Here is a 23,899-nt window from a genome sequence, read left to right as displayed (position 1 = left end):
TCCTGTGGGGACAGTGGAAAGCAATTAGGTTTGATATAAAATTCCCATTCCTGGTAGTCCCAGACCTTCCTGCTGCACCAAAAGTTTCAACCAAACAGCTACACAAAGGGTGTCAGGAAGGCTTGTCCCTGTACCAGCCCTCACAGAGCAGACAGAGGAATATCTTGTGCAGTCTGCACAAGTCTGGGAAATCACCAGCAAAATTAACAGTACTTGGGTTTGTGAAACGATTTGGTGATGTCAGGTGTGGGATCTTTCACTACAGATCTAAGGCTGACTCTAAATCTAGGTCAGACACAACCTCTCAAGTCAACCAGAGTTAATCAGCAGGACTGGTACACGAACTGCTGGAATGAGTCAGTATGGAGCAAGCTGAGTATTTCCAGTTTTTGGAAGAATATCACAAGCAGATGCTTATCCAACATACATCAGAAGACACTCAGCCTCCTTCACTGAGGAGCTGTGCTGGGAATTTTCCTGTGAGGGAGCTCCCATGGGGAATGACTGGGGCTTCCTGACTCCAGCTGAGGTGGAGACACTGTGGGAAAGGCAGATCCCAAATTCAGGTTCAATCAATTTTGCCAGCCCCTGGAGCACCTTCATCCCAGTAAACACACGGACATGGGGAGAACAACCTGCCCACCAGGGGATTTTATGCTGAGCAAACACGTACATGAGACAAGGTTCCCTGAAAGTTATGAGGAAAACTATGAATCTTTATGTTAAAAGGGGTAAACCATAAAGGTTGGATGCTTCTCCACCCTGGGATTGCTGCTGGCTTGCTATGAATTTTATAAAAACAGTGTTGAGTGAAATGGAGATTTACTGAGAACACTAAAGCCAGTGTTGATGGAGAAAACTACCCCTGACATGGCTCTGCCTGAATTCATTCCAAAGTGAGCGTTCCCAGCACCGCTGTGATCCCAGGAAAAGACAGAGCCCATTCCCCAGCACCAGCTTAAGACAACGGGCAAAGCTTTCTGCAGCAAATCCAGTTTGGCCTGAGCTGTACCCCGGGGCAAAATCCAGGTCTGGCCACCCAGAGCAGCTCTTTGTGCTATGGGCATTAAGGCAAGAGCCAAAATGGCAGATTTAAACCCAGAAAATTGCAATAGTCGCCTACTTGTGGCATCACACTCCAGAGAGCTGTAAATTGGAAGAACCGTAACAGGAAGTGAAAGAAAAGGGAAATCCAGAAAATGAATACTTGGTTCCCTTGCTATCAACCACAGCTTTGATCTTTCATATGCTTCTCCTGCACAAAACAGTGGTTTAAAAAGTGAAGAGTGGGGAAAAAAAAAAAAATCAGATGTATGTTGAACTGAGCTGAAATAATGGGTAGGGTGAGGTTCTGTTCTCGATATCCCACTGTTAACTCCAGGAGATCAGGAGGAAGAAAGACTTACCTCATCTCCTCAGCTGACAGAAAAAAAAAAAAAAAAAGCAGAAAGAAATAAGAAAAGAACACAGGGAGAAAAAGACAACTTTTAGAGATTGTCACAGTTTGAGGGCACACACGGCTCGTTCTTGCCAAATCCACCCCTCAGCGTGCTGTGACACTCCTATTATCCTCCTGGAGGGGGGAACTGGGGACTGCTCCTTTGGCAGGAGCTGGATCATCAGGGATGGATCCTTGTCGTGGGCAGGGGGTGCCCACAGATCCCAAGATGTGGCTCCCACCCCATTCCCGAGCAGGCCTGGGATCCCCTTGGCTCTGGTGCCAGTTTGCCCAAGTGCCAACGCTCCATAAAGAACTTCTTGCAATTATTTCTTGGAGCTACTTAACGGAACCCTTGCCCTGTGTTATCAGCCCCTCCAACAACCACTCCAGCCCTCAGCATTAATCTTGGAATTCTCTGCATCTTCCAAGTTTCGGTCCACAAGAGGTTTCCCCTTTTTTTCCCTCAGCAGTGAGTGCCTGACTGGTGGGGATGGATTAAGACAAGCACAAGCAACGCTGCATGGTAAATTCTTTCTTTGCATGACAGCTGGTTTGAATGTGTCACAGGATTGAGGAAAACATTGGTTCCATATTCAAAGAGAGCCTCAGCTTTTCCAAAAGGCTTTGGCTCATCCACAAGAAGTTCAGCTGCTGATATTCACTTATTTAATTCTTTACCAAACATGCAGAATCTCTGACAACCATTTGTTTAAATTACTTTCACAACTTGCCGTTTTAATCTTTTTTTCCTATTAATCTGTGACAAACCATGGAATTTAATATTTTTTACCATGACTAATGTATGAAATTTGTTAGCTTTGTCTGTAATTTACAGAGAGCCCTGAATAATTGAGCTTTTAAGTTTAAAGGCTTATATTTTGTTATTCTAGCTGTGATGGCTTGTAATGGTTTGAAGAACCTGAGGGGCTTTAGTGATATGTGCCAATAAAAAAATACCAAAACTGATCTCAGCCCTTCTTGTTTCCCTCTGTTGGCCTCCAATTATTATAGGGAGGGAGAAATGAAAGAAAATAAATAAGAGACAGCATGAGGAAGGGGGGAAGACCAAGAAATTAATGTATTTCAATGACTGCACAAGAATTTCCAGCACCTCTGCTGTCAAATCTCAGCCTACAAGTCCTTTACCCTTGTTTAATAGATTAATGTTTTGCTATGTCAACCACAGCTATTTCAAAAATAAAAATTATAACGAAAATGTAGGGAAATGGTCAATCTTTGTGCAGTCTGCAGACATCCCTAGTGCTAGCACAGATATCTACTTCCCCAGATTTTTGAATTCAGTGAAGCTGAGGCAGCCCAAGGCCCCCAGGAGACAGGGACTGAGGGGCAGGTTTGCCTTTACAAGACAAAGCCACGTTTTCCAGGTCATCTCTACACTCACAATGGTGACACGGGCAAATTGCCACCTGAACCAGAAGAGACAGAGACCCAGTGGCCCCCGGCCAGTGGCCAGGTTTTGGTAGCTGAATGACAGGGCAGGACCTCACCTTTCCCCAACCCTCCAGCCCACACCTGCTCTGGCAGGAAGCTTCCAGGACTTTGATCCAGAAACCACCTGCTCATGGACCCAAAACGACCCGGTAATGGCTCGGGGGACAATCCCTAGAGGAACATTCCCTGATCTCCGCATGGAAGGATGAGACTGAAGACCAGGAGCGTCCTGGTGACCGCTGAAACACAACAAGCACTGGTGAGATCCCTGTCTCTCATCTGGGAGGAAGAAAATAGCACAAAGGAGCTGCTGCTGCACATAAACGCTGGAGAACAGGTCTTGGAATGATGCAGAATACCAAGTGATCTAATGGCACCTTAGCCTTAAACCAGGGAGCACAGAAAGCCTTGGCACAAGGATGTTATATATATATTCCTCAGGTCATGTTATTTCTTTTAAATATTAATCAGAAAAATGGGAAAGCTTTATTATAAAGATGACAAATGCTACTGTGCCTCGAGGAAAGGTTGTGCACAGGATGTGCAAAGTCGTACTTATTTGATTCAACATGGTGACTGTGGGCTGCACTTTTAATGAGGGAAATAAAACATCCTCTTAATTGGCTATAAAAGGATGTGCACCACAGACTTACTGAAACATTAGCCTGCATAGTTAGGACCTACTTTGTAACAATGCCTCATATTTATTAATATTATTTTTATTGGTTGCAAAATCTATGAGTTTATCTATGTGATAGAAACAAAACGGTGGGTTTTTTTTTTTCTTGTTTTTTTTTTTAAAGGGAAAAGAGAGAGAGAAAGAAATTATATTTTACACAGGGTAAATTGAAAACATCAGCACACCCTACAGAGTAATAGCACTTTATCATGATTTATACATGGGAACATAACTGTTGCCAAAAAACATAGGTGACCTCTCCCTACCCTGTATTAATAATTACAGTATGGAGATGGAACAGTGATATGTAGGACACTCCTCTCTGCTACAAAAAATAAAGGGGGGATTGTACAAAAAATTTTAAAAATAGGCAAATCTGACTAGGAAGTGTTGACAGGCGCCGCATCTCATGCAATGAGAAACACACAATTGGAACCTACCCAAAACACAGGTCTTGTTCCAACTGTTCATGCTATATATTTATTTATTTTTATTTTAAACTGAGGAAGAGCACACTGTGAGCACCCTTTCTGTTCAGGCTCTGGTGAGCACCTCTTTGAACGCTGCTGTGAGACACAAGCTACAGGAAGGGGCTGACAGAGACAGAGCCAAACACTTGGTGACAACACCTGAAGCCCAGGCAGAGGGTTTGGGGTCACCTGAGGGGTTTTTGTGTTTCTTAACAGATCCCTCCACCCATCAGGCTAAGGCCATTTTCCCTACATGAGTTCCAGCATTGTATTAAGGGGATTATTTATTAGAAAAACCATGGGGAAAGATAATAACATTTTTTATATGGATGCCACTTTTTTAAAAAGCATTTTTCCAGCCCTCACTCTGAAAAAGTTTAAACCCATGCTTTAAAGACCCATCTGAAGCATTCCTTTGGATGACTCCAGCTGTGGCACCCAAAAAGGGAGGGGATCCCACACAGGAGCTTCTCCACTCACTGCCACCACTGAGATTGCTGAGGCTGCTACCAGTCCCCTTCCCCAGACATAAGCCTTGATGTGTAATGTAACAAACAAAGCCAAAAACACCCCCTAGAACAGAGAATGCACAAAAAAATAAAAAAAAAAATAAAAAAAAAAAGCAGCAAAGGCTGCTTCACTTTACAAATTCATGTTGAAACCTGTTAGTGATTGTGTTCTTATGAGTTTTTATAAAGCTCTGTTACAGTCTTAAACTTGACATATGATGGAGCTTCCTGGATTAAATATCCCTGATACTTTTTTTTTCCCCCAGTAGACAAGGCAGGAAGAAATCATATTCCAAGCTCCACAGCTGATTTTCCAGATTTTCATATCCTCAGGCTTATGAAATGCTGATCCAGAAGGAGCACACCATCACTCTGTGCTAACTCCTCTCTTTGTGCAGCTCCAGGCAGGGAGCAGCGAGGCTGGACACAGCACAGGTGAGGAGCAGCACTAAATCAGCTGCATTGAGGAGGCTTGGCAGGAGCAGACACATTTTTTTCTCCTAAATGCCAGTTTTAAACTCTCCTCCTTTAGGGCTGAGACCTCTGGAGGGACTGGACAGAAGAAATCTGACTCCCACAAAAAACTAAGGTCTTGATTTTATATCAAACCTAATGGCAGACACCCAGCAGCGTCTTTATATCAGGTAAGATAAAGCAGCAATAAGCTGCACTGATTTAAATCCCCTCTTCTATATTTTTCTTAGGTGAGTTTTGTTTCCCACCGAACCTTTCAGGCCCTGGAAAATGTAAAACTACGGCAGGAAGCATAGGTTTAAATTATGTCAGACAAGATCAGACAGTGCCTGGAGCAGACAGGCTCTCTGCAGGTCCTCGCTGCAACGCCACTCGGGCAGCCTTCTGGGAGAGCAGGAGGAGCTGGGGAGCAGAAGACAGGGCTGGAAAATAACACAGCTCCCTGTGCTGGGCTTCCCCACCTCATCCCTGTGTGCTGCAGTGGCCTGGCGGGGCGTCCCATCTGCGCTTCTCCAAAATAGGCACTGTTACTTCGCTTCCTGCAGCCTCGTGGAATGGCAGGACCACTGATGCTTGAAAAATGACTGGGAGTGCCGTGGAAAATCCAGGGAGAGGCTTCCCAACACGGCCTCTGGCTTCCTCAGAAAATTGGAATTACCAGATCTTCCTCCTAAGGTGCAGATTCCAGAAATTCTACGGGATGAGCTACCTGAAATTAAGGAGAGTATTTTTGCATGCCCAGTCCTTGCAGCAGCTATTTTGATACCAGCTCATTGCTAAAACCAACACTCAAGTTCACTTTATCCTATTTCCAGCAATTACAGCTACTTCAAAAAGGGAATTTTAATGCAAGAAGTAGAATAAATGTCATTCCTGGAACACGTACATTACTGTAATCTAATGTGAGTAAGAAGTCACTTGAGATGGAGAAACGCAACAGCCCCTTTAGGGCTAGTGCCACAGCAGAGGCAACAAAAGGGAAACCCTCGTTAATCCATTGGAAATATCATGTTAATAAATGAAAATGAGATAATGACTTTTGTGGCTAGCTGAATCTTGTCTAAAGCCTCTTATGAGCTTCATGTGTCTCAATTAGGGACTGTGTTACAAGGTAAAAAAAGGAAAATCAGCTGCGGGCTGAACACAATAAAAAACAAAGTTAAATAAGGAAATGTACTTGGGATTATTATTATTGCAACCCTCCTGCCTGACCTAGAAGTGTCTTATGGTACAGATCCACCCTGAGCTCCCATTACAGCTTTTAATTGGAATTTCAGTAGCTGCTCCCGCAATGTGAGGAGTGACGTAGGTTTGCTTTTCTCTCCCCTATCAAAGGACACTAAGTCAAAGTCCATTTAAGTCCATTTATGGTCCCTGATCCCACATCCCATCATCACACAGATAAACTCTTGTGCTCCAACACCAGTGGCAAAGTCCCAGCTATCCTCACTCAACGAAAACCAGCACAGACCGGGATGGGAACCAGACAGGAGGAGAGGGAGAGCACAGAACCTCCCAAATTTCAGTGTCTGGGCAGGGAAGGAGGAATCTGGCCCCAGCAGACTGTTCCTTACAGATTTTAATGTTTGCAGTCTGTGGTGCAGATTTGTCACAAATAAACACACCTCACAATTTCAGGTTTTTGAAGTTTTGGTGGAAGAAGGTGTTCGACTCAAACCCAGAGTTTCTCTGCTTCAGGAAATTAAGAAGCACCTAAAGGGGGCTACATATGAACCTTTATTAGTTTACATCCTCTAAACTATTAACAGAGGTTAATAGTTAAACAGAGTCCTTCTACAGCAAAGATAATTATTTCCATAAAACTACTTCAAATCAAGATTTTCCAGTAAGCAATTAAAAAATTCTACATCTTTATATCTGGTAGCTAGTGTTCAAAAATTAGAATTATATATGAAAAAATAGTAAAACAACTGGGCAGAAACCACCTACCAGTGGAAATGTTTTTGTCCCCATCTCTGGAGAGATTTAAAAGCCGTGTGGAGGTGGCAGTTGGGGACATGGGTTAGTGGTGGCCTTGGTAGTGCTGGGGAACTGTCAGACTTGATGCTCTTAAAGCTTTTTTCCAGCAGTAACAGTTTTATGATTTAAAATACTCCACTTTTTCAACCCTCTTCTCTAAATCTTCCTTCTCTGAAATAAAATTACATTATTTTTTTTCCCGATAGTTTTGTTGCTGCTCTTTTTGTGGTTTTTTTTTTTTTAAGTGGGATTTTTTTGAGGTTGGTTTTTTTTTTTTTTAGTCACAAAATGGTAACTCTTCATGAGTTCAGTTATTACAAGTTCATTTGTTATTCATGGAAATAGCGGTGATTATAATGAATTAATTTGATATTCATGTGCATGTCACATGTCCTTTGGTGGCAGTGCCATTGTCACTCAGCTCTCATTAGGCTGGTGATGTCCCTGCTCTGGTCCTGCACGTGGGCAGGGTGCTGGGAACAGGGACAGCACGGACACATCACATTCCCACTTCAACTCGCTATTTCTTACTTTAAGAAAAGCAGGTTTAGCATGCTATGGTTCAATTATGCTTGAATTAAAACCATTATTCAGTTATTAAAAACAAATTTCTCTCTCAGAATGGTTTTGGAGTTTGTAAACTGCTTTGTTGCCTTTCTGCTCCCCAGCCCTGTGCAGTTCTGAAAACGTGCAAGAATTTCTGCAGAAAAGGAATTTACAGCTATTGACTTTGTGCTCCTCTGCTCTTGCTTCTCAGCCACAGTAATTCAGTGGGATGATTTGCTTCTGAAACTCTAAACTTTCCAGGATTACAGGAATAACTTTCCATCTGAAAGGCTTTTTTTTGAATTCCAGGCCTGTGACATTGCTGTTGAGAAGAGCTCGAGTTCAGAGCAGACATCAAATTCCCTGTTCACCTTCATAAAGAAGCAACCAAGTCCCCAATATTTTTCATATTTCTGCACAGGATTATAAACAGGGATGCTCCAAAAGCCCTGGAGGAGAGAGGGGCTCAGGTCACACTCAACTGAGTGGGATTTATTTCCTTGAACCATTTTGGCCCCTCTCAAATCCTCCACTCTTTAACCACGCCAGCGACCGACCGCGAGCTTCTCGAGGTGCGACGTCATGGGAGCCATCACCGTGACTTAAAACACAAAACCAGCATGCCTAAGGTCAAAAGTTCTTCAAAAAGTGTAATATATACATCATCCACGTCCCCAGAGGAGTCAGCTCTATTCACCTTAATCCTGAATCAACACTGCCTCTGTAAGCACAGCCCACGCCTCGTCCTGCGGGGCCGTTCCCGCGCTTAAATTTGGATCTGGCAGCCTTGATGGATTTGGGCCGTGGATCACCAGGGAAAGAAACCCGGTGCTGCTCCTTGAGGGCTTGCAAATTGTCATTAAGGCTTTATTTCCCACCAGCCTCTAACCTCTGGCAGGCACTGGACTCTCCAGCTGCCCAGCAGGCTCGGGGAGCCTCTCCCAGGAGTCTCCCGTGAAGACACAGGGTGCCTCAAGCTTGGCACACGGGATCAAGGAAAGGAGGATGGAGCAGAAAAGGATTCTCATCTCTTGATGCAAATTCATTGTTCTGAAAACCCTCATGTGCAGACAAACCCAGCAGAAAACCCGTTGGTGTGGAATTTTCCTGGCTCAGATGGACAGAGAGAGTTTTACCCCTTAAGTAAGCAACAAGACTTGGGTTAGGTGCCCAAAGCTTCAAATTTTTTTCAATTTTTCAATTTTAAAATTTTCAATGTTAGAATTTTTCAAATTTCAGCAAAACGAAACAAAACAAAAGCCAAAAAAACCCCAAAGGCAACTATGAGGAGCTCTTGTTTCTGTTTCTAATGAAAAGCTCTAGGTTGTGGCCAGGGCCACCTGGGGGGTCACTCATCTCTCATCAAAACAGATGCCATCCCAAATTTCCTAGCTGGCAGCACCAGTAATGTTGTTATTTCTGTGTGCAGGCACTAAAAGCTTTTTGGGGCTGGTTTCCCCTCACGGAGGTAAATCACAGCGTGGGAAACATGTTCCACATAAATGATGGCCCTTCTGACCCTGGCTGCTCCTCCCTTCACATACAGAGGGGTTGCACCAAGACATTTGCTGGGTTCAGCACGGCTCTGGCTCACACTCGTCTTTTGGTCATTTCTGATGCACATCCTCCCTCTGCACAGCACAGGAACCCTGTCCCTGCTCCTCACACACGGGGCAAATGTGACTCAGCTGTGTCTGCCGCAGGAAGCACAACGCAGCTCTCCTGAGTTATTCCCACTTTTGGCACCAGCACAGATGCAGCCTGGAGCTGGGCTCCACAGGCAGTTTATTGAGCTATCAGGAAAATGTGCAGGCCAGGCTCAGAGATATTTAACTCAGGAATAAATCTGCTAAATTGATGGCTTAGCTGACAGCTCTGAACTGGGATTTGCATCTTGGGCTCAGGGAAGGCTGGAAGAGGACCACTACCCAAAGAGGCTCCAAGAGAGCTGGAGAGGGACTTTGGACAAGGCTCTGGAGTGACAGGACACAGAGAATGGCTTCTCACTGCCAGAGGGAACAGACAGATGTGATATTGGGGAGTTTTCCCCAATGAGTGCCTACATTCAAAACTATTTGTGGATAAATCATTCAAAAATTGAGATTATGTTTTTCCCTACTCCAAACCTATTTATGATTCTTTGGTAAATTAACTGAGCTGCACAAAAGGCTAAAAACTGCACAAAACTAGTGATTTTTGGTAGATTTAAAAACAAAGATGAAATTTCTGTTTGCCTTTTGTTGCTTCCCCCAGCCCTGACACACAGGTAGGATAAAACTCTAGAAGTTGATGTTGTCTCAGCTAAAAGATTGAGATCAATTCCAGCTCAATCCAGGAAAACACGCAGATTCAGCATTCCTCCAACCAAGCACGTGCCCTCCTCGGATTTTAGCTTTAGCATCCCCTCAAAACACTTAAAAATGCGTTAATTGACTGCTTGCTTATACTCTGCAAGCAAGATCAGGCCAGATATCAATACAGGGAGACATGTCTTGAAATAAGAGCGCTGCACATCTATGCCAAAACATCCTTTTGTATTGCTCTGCTGCTCCCAGTAAGTGCACGGCAACAATTTGCATCGAACTCACGAGGCTTTGCTGCGCCAGTCAATTCAGATCAATAGAAAAAGGCTTTTACAAAGAAAACAAGTGTTGTGAGGAAAATAGTTCAGGCAGCAGGAGCGTTTCGCAGTCGGGGTTGGCAAATCAACAGACTTTTATCTGCAGTGAGAAAAGAGCCTGTCAGGTTTAAGCTGAGCGCTGATTCCCAGCGCGTTCGGCCACTTAGAGGCACACGGGGCTTGGTTAGGCAGGTCACAGCACCTTGGGCAGCAGGATGAGGCCCTGGCACAGCTCCTAACTGGGAAAAAAAATATCTGTACAGCAGCTCCAAGCACCTGATCCCAGTGCAGAGATCTGGGATAAAACCCTGCTGACCAGAGCAGGACTTTACAGAGGGACCTGAGCAGCCTGAGGGTGAATTTGGCATTACCTTTATAAACCAGCTACTCCATCTGGTTTGGTGGTTATGGAATGATGCAGTAGGAAAAGGTTCAAAACTGACTCGCTGCTTGAATTGTGAGGGTGAATTATGGACTGAAAGAGTTCTCACTTTTTTCCTGAATAGCAGCTATTAATGACTCATTCCTGAAGGCAGCGGAGGAAGATGCAGACAAATGAGAAGCAGGTTAAAAGAGAAATATGGTTTCATAGACACAACAGCTTCGTGCTCTGGGAAGAGAATGGAGTTATTCCAGCTTCTATCAGCTCCCTGTTTTGTTCCTGTTAGGAACTTGAAGTAGCTGAAATAATAGTTCCTGATTAGTTCAATTAGACAACCGTCAAAATTAACAAAAAGGGGGGAAAAGTAACAGGGAATTATCAAAGCAGGCAGTTCTGAAAAGAAAGGAACTTAGGCAGTAAGAAATGCTGACATTTGGATCTTGGCCTTACAAATAGAATTAGAGAATTCCAGGCTGGAATGGTTTGGAATGGACCTCAAAAATCATCCAGTTCCACCTCCTGCCATGGGAGGCTATCCCAGGGTGCTCCCATCCAACCTAACCTTAAACAATTCCAGGAATGGGGAATCCAAATTGGATCAGCACACTGTGCTGGACCCCTGTTTGTCCAGGATTTTATTTCCTATCTGCAGTCAGATACTAATATATAATACTAAAATACAGTATTTTGTACTAAACACTACCAAAACCAATATTTTAGGGCCATCACTCCTAATCAAACCCACCAAGAGCAGAAGTACACACAAACTGAGCAAACCTATGATTAGAATTCCAAATCTTAAAAAGCATTTTCTTGTTTCTCATTGGGTGAGAGATTTATTTAAAGGTTCCTGCTGAGACTTATTTTATCCTTGCTCATTTTCCAACTGTTTGCAACAAGGGAGAAAAACCAAACCACTCCAAACAAGCTCAGTTTAGGAAAGTGGATTGGAATAACGCTAAGAAAAATGGGAGGGGCTTTATGCTCCTACAGTCTGATGGAAAAAGTGATTTTTTAGAGCAGAGAGGACGCTGTGGTGCTTGTCTGTTCTGGCTCACATCACATCACCAGTGTCACTGAGCATGAGGCAACAGTGGCATTTCTATTTTTGTGCATAAAGTTCAGTACACATTGGATAAGAGAACACAAATGCAGCTCCCATCACTAAAAAAAAACGTGCACTGCCTCCATGTTTCCTCATCCTATTTCTCCATGAATTAGTACACTACTACAGCTTTACAATTAGGCTACTTTGCAGGTCATGCATGCAGCAAAAGTATTTCTGGACCAGAACTAAAATTAGTCAGATCTCTGCTGGGTGCTTCCTTGTAGGTCAGAGCACACAGACACATCCCTTTGCTCACTGGCATTTCAGGACTGATGTACTTTTTGTTTTTATCTGTTTACACGAGCCTGGCAAAGCCAGACCCTGGCTCGTGTCGTGCTTGCAGCACTGTGACTTCATGCTCTAAGAGAATCCAGGAATCTTTAATATTTACAATGGGATTTTTATAATAAAGGGTGGGTTTGGGTTGTTTTTTGAGTTGAGGGTTGTCTTTTTTTTTCCCCCCCTGCGTTTTATTCTGTTTTCCTTCTGATACCAAAAATTTGGGGGATTTTATTTACAAAGAGGGAGACAAATTAAAAAATGGCCTCTGGGAGTGATGCAGGTTCAGCAGAGGATGCATTTTATAAGCCAGGAAAACCCCTTTAGGTCCAACTCTGCCTATTCCTTGTGCCACCTGGGCAGCTCATTTATACACTGAAGGTCCCACCTGCCCTCTGACCCACCACACAGCTTGCCTTGCATGTCTTGATAGTAAAGATTAATTATTTGGCCTTTAACTATGTAATTAGTGAAGAGATGGGTTATGCTAGCAAAGGGCAGAGCTGATTCTGCCCCCCCAGCTCTCTTATTCCTGATTTTCCAGCACACTTAGATGGCAATGAAGGCTGCTTCTTTTTCCTCCCTGCTTGAATCAAACACTTCCATGTTCTTATTTCTGCTCCTTTTCTTTCCTTTATACTTATTTTATCCACACACATCCTGGGAATCTGAGTAAACTTAGAGAGTTTATCTCTAGTTCACCTCCTCTCAAATTTCTCCTCGGCATCTCGAAATCTTCGAACCACATCATCCTTTAAAGAGCTTGTTTTTCCCCCAAGTGAGTACAGACCCAGATTTCCCAGCACACAGCAACCTCACAGCTTCACTTCTGCCATTGCTGCCGTCATTCCCTGCCCTTCCCAATCCCTGGGATATCCATTGGATCCCAGAGTGTCCCTGCCTTGGGCAGAGCAGCTACAAGAGATCCAGGGAAGTATTTTACAACACCCCAGATTAAACTCTTGTGTTTTCACAGTTCACACTTCTGTGGGTTTAACTTCTGCTCTGCATTAGTTCTACACCTGCTTCTCACCCAGAGCTCTGCCAAACCTATTTTGGTGAATATTCCCACAATTTAGAGCTACAAATGTAAAAATCCACACTTTCTCTCAAGCAGAGCCAATGGATTGTTTTCTTCCAGCCTTCCCCAGCCTTGTACAGGAGTTCTCTGCAGATTTAATCCATCACCTCCACTTTATTCATGTCACTGGATAACACCTTCACTCAGGTTTTTCCAGAGGATGCAGAGAGCTGCAGTTTAACCCCCAGGATCACAGGATTAGGGTTGGAAAAGCCCTCCCAGCCCAGGGAGTGCCAGCTCTGCCCTGTCCCCAGCCCAGAGCCCTGAGTGCCACCTCCAGGAATTCCTTGGGCACCTCCAGGGATGGGCACTGAACCCTCCCTGGGCAGCCCCTTCCCACATTTAACCCTTTCAGTGAGGGAAATCAGCTGATCCCTCCTGCCTCCACTTACACCTCACACCCCTCCCTCTTACACCAACATTGCTCCAACTCACACCCCAGTCCCCTGAGAAATCCCTTGACATCAGTGCCCTGAGCCCAAAAAAGATGGAATTAAGCCCAAATTCCCAACCGTGCCTGCTTTCCACATCACCCCCCTAAAAAAATCCCCCTGATTTGTCAGACAGGATTTACCCTTTATGAAACCATGCTGACTGGTTTATTTCTCCAGATGTTTTGTGATCTCATCCTTTATTAATGTTTCTAGAGCTCTGCCTAGCACCAAGGTCAGATGGACTGGTCTATTATACCCTGGCTGCTTTTCCCAGTCCTTGTTTTTCCTGCTCCCCTCCAAACTGGGGTTGTATTTACTTCTCTCTAGTCCCTCGGTGTCCTCCTTGTCTCAAAGGAGACCAGATAAAAATCTTCATTTATTGAACCAGCAATCTCTTCAGTGATCTTGTTAAACATTCCCCAGTACATAACTCCTACTACCTTGGAGCTTCCAGGGATTTTAACTTATACAAGATTTATTCCAGCACAGAATTATCATATCCCAGAAACTTTGCTTCTGTGCAACCTTGTGAACACTGAGAAGAAAGATGTGTTCAGGCAGAGGATTTCATAGGAATTTGGGGACCTGGGTGCTCAGTTCCCACTGTAATTAATGGGACAGGGGCTTCCAAGCCTCCTACAGGGTTCAGAAACTGGAACCTAAACCAATCAAAACCTGTATAGAACACACTAAAACCTAATGAAATTGTATATAACTGATACATGGCCTTCATTTTTTAAGCACATATTATCAGTAAATAGTTAATTATCTTTTTTGTTGGCAATATTTATTTTCAGTCCAGACAGTTCAGTAAAGCAGCCAGTGAGGGGATTTTTTGTTTCTTTATTGTTTTTTAAGGCTGCTGGCATCCCTGGGCTCCATCTGGAAGGCCTCAGCACTGCTGAATATCCCTGATTTTGACAAGTTCTGTGCTTGCCATGTGCAGCCAGAAGCCTCTCTCGTGTCCTTAGTTTGACTCCAGCCCCAGACACAGCTCCTGGAGGCCCTTTCCACGTCCTCTCATGTTCACACCCAGTGTAAAGTTTACAGAGTGTTTGCTTTTTAACCAAAATCTTCAATTACAAGCAAAGCACAAATAATAAGGAGCTTTTAATGCCAGTTCCTGCCTTTTTGCAGCCTTTCCATGGGACTATTGCCTGGCTCATCCCCCAAACCCCCTTCCTTCAGTGGTCATCTCCATGTTAATAAATCCCACTCATTCTGAATCACCCCAAGAATATTTCCCATGGTTTTCCAGCTGATCTGAGCTGGCACTGTCACCACTTTGCCATGCTTTGGGAGCTGAACTCCAGGGCTGCAAAACCTTTGGTTTGGTCCCTGAAGGAGCCTGAAAACCGGGAGCTGGCAGAGGACACAACACCCATCCCACTTCTCCAGGACAATAAATCATCCCTGCACCCCCAGACCCCCCTCTGCCACCTCACTCCTGCCAGGTGAAATTCCAGAAGCTATTTACTCCTCCAGACCAGGAGGAAACTCCAGCAGATTTGTAAGAACTCTCAGCATAAATCTTCTTGCTCCTTCTGGAGCTTTCTGCCATTCTTCCATGCAGATTTTCCAGGCAGATGGAACAAGGTGGTTTTTGAGGTCCCTTCCAACCCAAAGCAGTCTGTGATCCTTGAATCTGGGTTTTACCTTATCAACTTTGGGTCCCACTCACTGCTGGTTTCTTCAACTTGTGGTGAAACAAAAGAGAAAATATCTCTAGTGGTTATTTTACTGGAGGTCTGAGTTGTTTGTTACAGGCTGTCTCCAATGACACCGAGTTTAGAGGCTGCAGGATATTAATATTAACAATGTAAATAACAGACAATTCTTCAGAGGGCAAAGGAACTTGTCTCCAATTTTCAAAGGATGTGCTTTACTTAACTAAGGCTAATTAGCTGTGATCTTCATATAAGCAACAAAAAAAAAAAAAAAATTGCATTTGATTTTACATTTTTAAACAGCTGCAAAAAAATTCCTATTTATCCAAAACAGACCTTTAGGATCATTACGAAGCTCTCAAGCATGTACAAATTACTGTCCCCAAGATTATTTTCCTTATACAGGGTATTTAGATAGAATTTGTTCCTGGCAGCACTCTCCAACCATTGCAGGGAATTTCCTTCTCAGAAATATATTTCTCCAGTCCTGGCTTCTAAATATCTACTGGTTACTTCTTCTTTTTCTACATATTTGTGCATTCCTTGTAAGAAGCCCTGATGTTTATATGTCACACACAACATTTTCTAGAGCCAGGTGGAAAAACCTCTCACTACAGCAAAGACATTTACCAGCTCTGGGACAGTTTGTGCCGTGAACAAAAGCTGGGGGCTGATTAAAAAGGCATTTCTGGAGAAGGTGTGACTTGAAGGCAGGGCAGCAAGCAGGACTAAGTGCCCTGTGTTTAATAAATGCACTTTTCCTGCTCAGGATCCCAAAGTTAACTTCCAGTCCTTTGTGTGGGGTGTTTTTCACACACTAAACACCCCCCAGCTACTGCCACAGCTGCATTAGCTTTTCTGCCCTTAGAGGGGTGGCTAAACCTTCTTAGACTCATTAAAACTCCTCTCCTTCCACTTTGTGCATCCCTCTGCGTTACCTGAGCAGGGAGAGAGGCTGATCTGGTGATGTTTTAGAAGCATTCCCAGGTTTTTCCCCTCCCTAGGCCAGAGGGCTCCTGCAGCTCTGGCTGCAGGGTTCATCCACCATCAAATCCACCTCATGTTTTATGTGCTTTGGAGAGATCCCTTCCTTCCTCAATGGCTGTTGCTGTAATTACACAAATTATCTGCTCCACTGTCACTTCCAGTCAAAGGTGTCATCTAAAATTAAAAATTCATGTAAAAACTAGAGATGTTACTCTTTTGAGCAGACAGTCCAGACCTGAGCTGGTTTCACAATGTTTGGTTTCACCTCCCACGTTCAGCGAGGAGCTGAGCCAAGGCACACGGGGCTGCCTGGCCCTCCAGCTCACAGCATTTCATCTAAAACATCATTTTGTTGTTGAAATTCAGGCCTCAAATTCATTAGGATTTAATTTAAGTACATTTTATTAACATCTTAATGTGTTGTAGCCATCCCAAATCCTGCTCTGGCACCACCAATGTTGGTGGAAAACTCTCTTCTCCACTCCCACCAGCACGAAGAGCCTTGGAGAAGGAATTCCCACGTGGAGAAGGGCAAGAAGCTGCTCTTTGGGATTTGTGTTGCACAAATTCGGGGCTGAGGCACCAGAGCATCTCTGATACACAAACAGCCCTGGGAACCTCTGGCTGAATCTGCTCTGATCACAGGCCAAGGATAAGGCTGAGGTGGAAAACACCACACCTGCCCTCCCCTGCCCTTTCAGGAATGCTGAAGGCACTGGCACAACTCAACACCGAGCTTTGGTTCAGAAATCAGCGTGGAAAACATCCAGGGGAAAACACTCACTTGTAAAGCTCCAGGGGGAAAACAGGGAGGGAAAACATAAAAAGAAAGAAGCAGAAACCTTGAGCAATGACCCAACCCTTCTTCTCAGTGTCTGAGGAGATTTTTTTGGCTGCACAGCTCCTGCTAGAGCTGGAAATGCGGGCTGTGGGTTTTGTTTTTTTTCAATCCAGTAAGCCAAGAACAGTCCAAGTAACTTCTACCATCTCAATTATTTTATGGCCACAACAAGTGCAGTCACACAGAAGTTGCAGCTTGGCTGTTGCCATTTGTTTGAAGTTCAAGATGAGGAGGGAGGAGCACTGACCGTCTCCACCAGCCAATATTTATGCAGCAGAGAAAGTTTCTACAACTGCCTCAACAAATTCATCAGAATGAAAATATTCTGCTTTTTCTTTTGGAGACAGACTTAACCATTTGAGCTGAGTTCTGAGACTGGATGTGCCCACTGACCCATTCCCAGCGTGGGTGTTTTCATACCCAACCAGTTAATTGCCCAGAAAGATTCATAATGTAACATGACAGGAAGAACCACCAGATGTGACTCGTTAAAGCCTCATGTAGAAAGCTTGGAAATCAGGGAAACCTTGTTTTTCCAGACCAGGACAGCATTTCAAACTTAAATAAATGCTCTTTTTTTTTTTTTTTTTTTTCTTCAGCTCTTTCCCCCCCCCCCCTCTCTTTTCTAAGCAAGATTGTCAGGAGAGAGGAAAAAAAAAAAAAAATAAAAGAGAGATTCAGGAAAGAAACAAATTTTATTTTGAGACTGAAGGAGTGCTGAAATAATTACAGTTCTTCTTGAATGCAAAGATTAGGCTGTGGCTGAGGTGCTCACAGGTGCTCTCTGCTGCTCCTGGAAGAGTTAAGCTTAAGGAAAAGCTGAGCTTTGAGAGCAGCCTTACAGCACCAGGAGATCACTGCTGTTTCCCATCTGACTCCTTGGGAGTTTGGGGAGAGACTGCAAGGGAAGCTTGGTGGAACAAGATGTGAAGTTTCAGCTGGTTTTATGCTCTGAGAAGTCGTGTAAGAGCCAATCCACCCAGGGAAGGAAATGTCTTGTTCTTCCCACAACTTCAGTGGGGCAGGAACTCAGTGAATCTCGCCAATGTAAACTGTAGAAATAAATACTGGCTGTGTAGGAACAGAGTATCTAAAATCATCATAATTTTGATGATTAAAATATCATAATTTTGAAAGGAAAAAAAATTCAAAACCCACCAAAAACATTTTAAAGTCCACCTGGCTACTCTTTATTTAATTCAGTTAAACTCCGCTCCGGAAGCTGGAGGATCTTGCAGGACTTCCTTGCTGGAATGAACACCAAAAGAGCATGAGTGAATAAAAAATTACTGTTTAATGCATCATTTCTTTCAGCTGGCATTGATCCTAAGGCTAAACTCTGAAATTTATTCTCAACACAATTTAATTCAAGTCCGGATCAGTTGTTGAACTGCTCATATTTGGTCCAGTTGTAACAACCTGGTTGTTCCTGCCCCACAACCTAAACCTTCTTCCGATACAAGTTATTGGTATCTAGAGAAAGCAAACAAGATTTTAAGTCAGATTTGAATGGATTCATTTCATTTGGGCAGCATTTTATCCTCAGCATTTTTCCAGTCAGAACCTCCTGGGATTTTTTTTTTTGGTGATGCAACAAGAACTGGTAAAAGCAAGGAGCAGTGGTGAACTCTGAGTACTTGGAATATTGCACAGGGAGGAAAGCCCAGAAAACTGCAGAGAAATCATAAAATAACCTTCTCTTAGGCTGGATGAAGGAATTGGTGAGAGTAGAGAACATGCAATGCTGAAATTTTCTTCATCTGTCTTTAAAACTTTTAAGTATTTAGGACTGGAGTGTGTTTTCTGTAAGGCCAGAGAGAAAAGCAAGAATTGTGTATACGAAGCACTATTTAAAGTGAAAGTCTATTAAAAGAAGAATTTAATGTCTAATTTTAAAAATTGCTTTTCCTGAAGCAAACACTTTTTTGGCCCAAAATCAGAAACACAGTTCATAACATAACTCAGGAATTCTACCATTAAAATTAGGCTGCAAATAGAGTGCACTGCCACCCAAAAAAAAAAAGAAAACAAAAAAAACAAACCACTAAAAAAAAAACCCCACACAATGATATCTGACAGATTAAACAATCCTTTTATAGCTCCAGGAGACACAAATCCAGTTTCATTCACTTAATTTTTTCATTTTTGCAGCATGAAAGAAAAACAAAAATTTACAACTTTCTCATTAATGTGGCTTCAGCAAGACTTTTTACAATGAGATTGCAAGACTTAATCAGAGCAGAGCTCTGAGATCCAAATGATGATTATTATAATTATTATAATTATCATAATTATTATATTTATATTATAATATAATATGAATATATAATAGTATTAGAATATTATATTTTGTAATATTGTTATAATATGATAATATAATATATTTATATTTATATTTATATTTATATTTATATTTATATTTATATTTATGTTTATGTTTATGTTTATGTTTATGTTTATGTTTATGTTATATTTATATTTATATTATGTTTATATTATAATTATTATAATTAATAAAACCCAGCTGGCACTGGCTGATCTGTTGGCTCCCCAGATGTCTCACAGGCTGGAGGACAGGACACGAGTTCAGCCAGGACAAGTGAAAAGGTCACTGGTGCCCACCTGGAAAGGGGATGTCAAGCAGACAGATAAAAACTCCATTCAGGGGCAGCAAATTCCCAAATTCCCAGTTGCAAAACCCTTCCCAGGAGTGTCCCCCTCCTCCCAGGGTGCTGCTGTCAGGTCCCCCACCTGCATTTACCTTTCCCAGGGGATTTCCTGCTCCCAGGACCAAACTCCTCCCTGGCTCCAGAAGCACTGACCAAACCTTGCTGTCCCCTCCTTGGAGGGGAGAGAAAAGGGCTGGGATGCTCCACATCCAAGGAGAATGGCCCAGAAAAATCCACCCCCCTCCCCAAGCTCCTCTTCATTATCCCCCAGCTCTTACAAGTTTACAAGTTGATAAAATTGATGGAAAAGACGACCAGCAAAGAAAAGTCTTCTTGCGGCTTAAAAAGCATCAGTAGGATGGGAAAGTGGAAGAGGAAAGTGGAAGAGGAAAGTGGAAAAGTGGAAGAGGAAAGTGGAAGAAGAAAGTGGAAAAGTGGAAGAGGAAAGTGGAAGAGGAAAGTGGAAGAGGAAAGTGGAAAAGTGGAAGAGGAAAGTGGAAAAGTGGAAGAGGAAAGTGGAAAAAGAAAGTGGAAGAGGAAAGTGGAAAAGTGGAAGAGGAAAGTGGAAGAGAAAAGTGGAAGAGGAAAGTGGAAGAGGAAAGTGGAAGAGGACGGCCTCTCTTCACGGGAATATCCTTGTCAGGCTTTGGGAAGTTCACATCCCTAATTTAGTCACCTACTTTGGAGAAGTGAAATTTAATCACCACACCTTTCATTCATTTTCCTGCCCTAAGTGCTCTCTTGGAAAGCAAACAGGCAGCAGCATCGGGTCTTCGGCTGTTCACACCTCTTTATTTCCCAGAAACTGTCTTTGAGATGTGCGACTCTCCTCTCTGGTTTTTAAGCATTTCCATGACAATCCCGGAATTTTGCGAAGCAGTTTCACCTTGGCTGCTCTCGATTACCTGCGAAGCACCGAGCCGGGAGGGTCCTGCTCAAGCTCGGACTCTGCATCCCTGTTAAAATTAGAGGGGTTCTTCCCAAGAGCATCCTGCTGCTCCTGGCTCTGAGGAGTCTCCTCTGCCCCAGCCGTGCTGTGTCCTCTCACAAAATCCCAAAATCCTGCCAAGGTGAAAAGCATCACCCGTGAAACACCGTGAGAGGTTCAGCTTTATTAATTCAGCAATTCTCATTGGACTCTTATAACATCACCTTTTGCAAAGAGAAAACAGAGGGGATTTTTAAAATTCTTTTTTAATTATTTTTTTTATTTTAAATTTTTTTCTTTTATTTTTTTTTTTCTTTTAATTTTTTTTTCTTTTAATTTTTTTTCTTAATTTTTTTTTTTTTTTCTTTCTGATTATGTACCTAAACCCCTGCAATATTGGTGTAAAAGGACTTAGGACCTATGAATTGCATTTAGGAAATGTTTGAAAGGACAGACAGCATCTCAATCACGCACACCTATTAGGTTTATGTGACAAATGAAATTTTACTGGATTATTTATATTTTTAAAGTATCAGCTGAGGCATTTCAATCCTGGACCTTCTTAAGTATTCGTTGCCTCTAAATGAACTGGATGTGTTGTATAATGGAATTACTAGATTTGTATTAAATTGTAGCTTTGGGACCCATCACTGTGTGATGCTATCTACTTTCAACTGGCTTTGTTTATCACAGAGAAGGGAACTGAATTAGCATAAGATACTACAAAGTAGTAAAGGGATTTTAGGACCCTGTCTATTTGACCTCCTATTGACCTGGGCTAATTCATATTCTCCCTGGGATGCTCTAACAGGTCATTTTGTATTTGGAAAAAAAAAAATAAAATTAAATAAAATTAAAAAATCAGGTCGACTTATGGCTGCACATGCCTCGTCCCTGTGGCAGCGGAGACGCGGAATTCCCTCTCTGCTCACACACACACGGCTGTGCTCCTCCTTGAAAGGAAAATGAACTTTTATTTGTAAATTACCACATAAGAGGTTGCTATTTGTCTTACTTACGGCATCCCCGTGGCTGCTGCTGTGAGTGGAGCCGTTTGTGAGGCCAGTGGTGGCAGTGAGAGAATGATGGGGACAAGGGATGGGGACGTGGGGAGGGAAGGCGTGCAGGCAGAAGGAAATGCTCTTGCACAGTCATGGACACACATGGATACACTCACACAAGGCATTTTCCACCCTGGTGTTCACAGGATCACCTCAGAAAGGAATGGGTTGGAAGGGATCTTAAATATCCCCCAGTTCCATGGGCAGGGACACCTTCCTGTTCCAAGCCTCATCCAGCCTGGCCTCAAACACTTCCAGGGATGGAGAACTTTTCCCTGCTGTGTAATGCCTGGAGACAGTGGCTTTGCTGTAAAGACAGTCCTAGAGGAGATGGGGAAGCTCTGCAGGAGGATCTGATTTGTCCAGCTTGACCCCAGAACACTTCTTGGCCCTTAAACTGATTTTCATGGGAAATCAGGCTGATTTTTCCTTCAGTTGTGTGAAGGCTGCCTTTCATCTTGATGGAAAACTTCCGTGGTAACAACAACATTATCCACAGGATAAAAAGAGTTTCCCACACTGTCTCTTTTCCACCCTTCAAGATCCTGCACCCCAAATGCCCAGAGCTTCCCCTTGTTGTGGGGAACAGCCCCAAGGTGCAGGAGCCTGCAGAGGTGGGCTGGGGAGGGCTGTGGGAGCCAGGTCCAGCTCTGCATGGGGAAGGGATGTTTGGTTGTGTTTAGGAAGACAGCAATAATGCAGACAGGGGACATTTAGCATGACCCTTCACTGCTCTGCCACACAGCAATGCCCTTTCGAGAAGCCAAATGTGTCCTCTGCTCTGAACCTTGAAAGCTCCTCCACAACATTCATGGATTTGGTCCTTAAATCATCTCTGATCTCAATGGCCTCCTCAGATTTCAGCTGCATTTTTTTTTTCCCTAGCTTTAAATTCTATTTAGCAAAATAAAAAAAAAAAAAAAAAATGCAGATATTTAGTCAAAGGTTGTTGTCGGTAATTCCAGAAACTGAAGTCTATTTTTTGCAGTGAAAAGCATGAAATGAACTCCAGCCGTCGCTCTGCAGTGCAAGGGGCTGATGAATTACAGTGGCAGCCTGCTTTATTCTCCTTAATAAGAAATTAGATCACAATAGGGATTTACCAAAATTACCTTGAAGTGTTTGTGGGTTTGAGTGATTGGACAATTTGCGCTCAAATTGTGTCGAATCATCCGAGTTCCAGCATCTGTCTCTTTAGTTGGGCTGCTTTAAAAACGCCCTGCTCTCCTTTATCAGGGGCCTGCTCGTGAATGCAGAGGCTCAACCCCACACAGCCTCTGCTTGTTTTCTGCCCATTTTCCCAATTTGCCTTATTGATAATTTTCTGAGAACTTCCCAGATTTCTGTGGTGACTTTACCAGCCCCTGATTCGGGTGAGAAGCGAGTGGTTTGCTTAGGAAATGGATGAAATTAAAAATTGCTATTTAGCCTTCTCCTAACCTATGTGCCTGGATGAGTTCACCTATTTATTCACCCATATCCTTTAGTAGAGATGCAGTTTGCAGGAGCTCGCTCTGGAGCTGGGATGGGTGTTGGAATTCCTGCAAGGAGCCCCTGGAATGGTGTTTTTAAGGAAGCCCACACCATTTCATTAGGAGGCAGGAGACACAGGATGATGTGCTGCATCTTGAATAACTTCGGGAAATCTTTTAAGTCAACCTTGTGTTTTAGTCAACAGGGAAGGTTTGACCTTTAACCCCCCAACAACCATCTGTTTCATTATTTATCTGAGGGAATCAGAGAGTTTTTGTTCTTTCACAAAAGTCCCTGACACCAAGATATTTCTAATAGCAGAAATTTTTCATTCTTGTCACTATTCCTTTTGAAAATACAGGTATTTTCATACAACACGTAGCTAATGAGTGAAACTTCAGAATCCAACCTTTCTCTATAATCACAGGAACAGGGATTAAAGAGGTCCCACTAGTGAGGAACATGAAAATTAATTATTGAGCTCCTTGTTTTATCCTCCCCATCTGTCTGATATTCTCAAGCACAGAAGGAGTTAGACAATTAAATTACTTCTCCTTTTACCTCATTGGGATGTTCTCTGTACCTTTTCCCTAACTCCAGAGGCTCCCAAATTCTGCCCATTTACCAGCAAACGTGTGGGTGTTTGCCTGTGCGAGGGCAGGGGCTTCTGCTTTTCCTGAATGCCAAGAAATCAGCCAAGCTTTTCAAAACATTCATCTCCACTGAGCGCACTTAAAATGTTTTTTCTCCTTCTAAAGCTCACAGGAAATCCTTTCAGGGAGACACAGTCTTTGTAGGGAACACAAGCAAATTTTGAA

The sequence above is a fragment of the Poecile atricapillus genome, chromosome 6 (assembly GCF_030490865.1).
Source record: "Poecile atricapillus isolate bPoeAtr1 chromosome 6, bPoeAtr1.hap1, whole genome shotgun sequence".
NCBI classification, from domain to species: domain Eukaryota; kingdom Metazoa; phylum Chordata; class Aves; order Passeriformes; family Paridae; genus Poecile; species Poecile atricapillus.
Note: the sequence above shows the minus strand (reverse complement) of the source record.